At 50.6% G+C, this 3,239-nt stretch overlaps 1 long non-coding RNA gene across 1 annotated transcript in view; it reads right to left on the minus strand.

The window, feature by feature from the left end:
- Positions 1–2,852, minus strand: part of LOC138176682 (uncharacterized) — a 107,175-nt gene extending 104,323 nt beyond the window's left edge. The window contains exon 1 of the long non-coding RNA XR_011172362.1: positions 2,604–2,852. This is a non-coding gene — a long non-coding RNA (uncharacterized lncRNA). The remainder of the gene's footprint in view (positions 1–2,603) is intronic.
- Positions 2,853–3,239: the final 387 nt, after the last annotated feature.

The following is a 3,239-nucleotide window of genomic DNA, read 5'->3' on the forward strand; positions in this document are numbered from 1 at the left end:
AGAGAGAGAGAGAGAGAGAGAGAGAGAGAGAGAGAGAGAGAGAGAGACAGAGACAGAGACAGAGAGAGAGAGACAGAGACAGAGAGACAGAGACAGAGACAGAGAGACAGAGAGAGAGACAGAGACAGAGAGTCAAGGACCAGCTTTGGGGGGGGGGGCTCATCACCAGAGTGACCACCATTACGAAATGGATTTCTTGGAGCAAAGGAACTCATGAGAATTTGATTTAGATCACATAGATAGTGACTGAGCTCAGATCAGAACCTAGATCTATCTGCTCACTCTAAACCTAGTGTTTTGTATTCTGCTTATCTTAAATCTAATTAAACTGTCAGCTTCTTGAGGGCAGGGACCCTACTGTTTTTCATATTTGAACATCCCCAGCTGCTGGCACTGCACTGGCCTCCAGTTTTGTGCCTTGCATGGAGCTTGTAAATAGCTGTCCTAGGTAACCCTCTGTTGGGTCTGTTGCTGAGGGGATTCTCCTCTAGGCTCAGATGGGACTAGATGGCCTCTGGGGTCCCTTCCAACTCTGACTTCCTGGGACTCACCTGGAAGGGAACTCCCTCTTCTGACACAGATTCTCATCCCTGCACAAAAACATTCATGCCTAGGTAGCCAACCTTTACAGCATTTTGTACAACACACACACACACACATACACATACCACCTTTGGGCTCACAATCAGAGCCTTTCTCTGACACCACGGCTTGTGCTTCATTAGCACAGGCTTCACGGGCCCACGCTCAGCTCCCTGTCCTGAGCAGAAAGCGCCACCTAAAAAAAGCCATTGCCATCATCTGCAAGGGAGAGTCTGCCTAACCACAGACTCCCCAGTGGGTGACCCTGAAGGAAGTTGAGATCACTGGAACAGTCAAGAAAAGCTATCCATGGTGGTGGGGTAGGGGAGAAGGAATGGGCTACAGGAAAAACAGAGAATCTGGGTTAAGAGAAATAGTCACAACTATGTGACCCAAACCTCTTTCAGTCTAGATTTTATAATATAAAATGGGAATAAAGCTGGCATTCTCTATCTTGCAAGGGTTTGTTGTGGGAAAAGCCCTTCATCCACCTCAGAATGCTACAGAAATACAAGTTGTTCTATCATTATTATTGTCATCTCAGAGGGTCTCTAACCTGGAAATAGGAAAGAAAGGAGAGGGAGGCACCTAAGGGGAAGCCTGTGCAAAGACCAGGAATGGCTGAAAAGTGAGTGCCCCAAGTACAGCAAGTAACCTGGAACACTAGCATGGGGGAAGACTGAGCCCTGGAAGGAGTAGCCTTCACAGTGAGGTAGGAAAGGAGCCTTGGAGTCTGGGCCAGCAAGACAGGGCCAAGGGCAGGTGGGAATGGTAGCAAGAGAGGGGAGAAGGGATTCTGCATACCACCCAAAGGAAGGAAGCCAGAGATCAAGGACAAGGAGAAAGAGCCTTCCTCACAACCAGAAGGGAGACATTGGTGCTTCCTCAAGGCCTCTATAGATTCAGAGCCTGCAGACATTAAGCAAATAATGTCTCTCTAATAAGAGAAAGGCAGAAAAAGATCTGGCAATTAGCTCAGGTTTCATTATGTTAAGCCAACGCCTACATCCCTGAAATCAATCCATTAATCAATCATTCAATCCCAGAAGCATTTACTAAACACCGACTATGTGTCAGGCACTTTATCTCTCCCTTTAGTTCTTGCTCTCCTCACCAAAGCCACCACACCAAATCTAATCCCTTTGCCCTGTGACATTCCTTCAGATATGTGAGGACAGCTACCACTGCCTCTGCTGTCTTCTCTTTTCAGAGAGAAATGCCACCTGCTTTTAGGTTAATGGAATTTAGAGCTGTCAGGCTCCAATCCCCTCTGCTTAAACTAGAGGAAACAGGTCTAGAGAGGGAGGCTCAGTGACTTGCCCAGGGTCACACTGGCTATAAGATGTTAGAGCTGGAATTCAAGCCAAGGTCCTGATTCTACATTCAGGGCTCCTTCCATCACACAACCCCCCCTCCTTTCATCTGTTTCTCACAGGGTGAGGTTTCCAGGCCCCGCACCCTCCCTGTCGGTCAATGTCCTTCCTAAATGTGGATCCTGGAAGTGAACAGGATATTCTAGGTGTGGTCTGAGCAGGACTACAGAGAGTTACTTCTATTCTTGGCATGATTCTTTTTTCCACCTCTGTGATGAATTTACCCCAGCTTCCTCCCCTGCTCCTACTGATGCAGCCTGAAATTACCCTAGCTAAGGCAGCTAGGTATAGATCACTCGACAAGTGTACACACACACACACACACACACACACACACACACACACACACACACACACACACACACGCACACACACATGCATACACACGCGTGCACGCACACGCACACCCCTGCTCCAGACAGACGGGCAAGGCAAAGGGGTCAGAGCTCCCCCCTACCCAAGGAGGCGTTAGAGACACCCCTCCTCACTCTGCTGTCCCCTTCCCCCCGCCCTTGCATTTCCTTGGACTGAGGGTGGCACAGGGGAGCAGCATCCCCCCCCCCCCCTCCGGTTCAGGCCCTGGGATGCCGGCCTCCTTGGTAACAGAACGGGGAAAGAGCCCCAGGGCAGCGACTGCTGCCTGCTTACCTCCTCCACTCACTGGTAAAGACTTGGAAGAGAGACGGGACAAAAGGCAGGCTCTTCATGCTGCTGACGCGAGGAGCTGGCATCCAGAGCTCCCAGGAGCCCAGGGAGCCCATAGAGGTGCTGAGGCAGGATGAGAGCTCTGGAAAAGAGGGGAGGAGAGGGAGGGAACAAAGGCTGTCTGCACTGGGCTGGGCTGGGCGCTCCCACTTCCCTCCTGCTCTCTCTCTAGGACAAAGCCGCCCTCCCTCACACATACCCACCCATACACTCACGTGGGTACAACGCTCACACATACACTCTGGGAGAACCACATACATTGTCTCAGTCACTCCCAACCCTGTGCCCTCTGGGAGAGCTCACTCTTGATGTGCCATGCAGCTGAGGACTTGGTCCCTCTGTCCTTTGGAAACTTGAGTCGCTGATGCTTGTATCTTGTCACCACAGGAGAGTGACCCTTGCTTAGAGGCTCCCTCCTGTAAGGAAGAGTGTAGATACCTTCAAAGACCTTTCATGTCCCTGACCCACCCTACCCCTTCAGATAATATGAGAACTTCAGCATTTGACAATCCACTCCCACCTCCACCAGCAACATCAGCCTTCCTGGCAAGATCACCAGCTCCCAAGACTCAAAACACA

Source organism: Petaurus breviceps, unplaced genomic scaffold (assembly GCF_028583685.1).
Source record: "Petaurus breviceps papuanus isolate PSGF00001 unplaced genomic scaffold, PetGlider_PUasm1.0 90109, whole genome shotgun sequence".
Classification (NCBI taxonomy): Eukaryota; Metazoa; Chordata; class Mammalia; order Diprotodontia; family Petauridae; genus Petaurus; species Petaurus breviceps.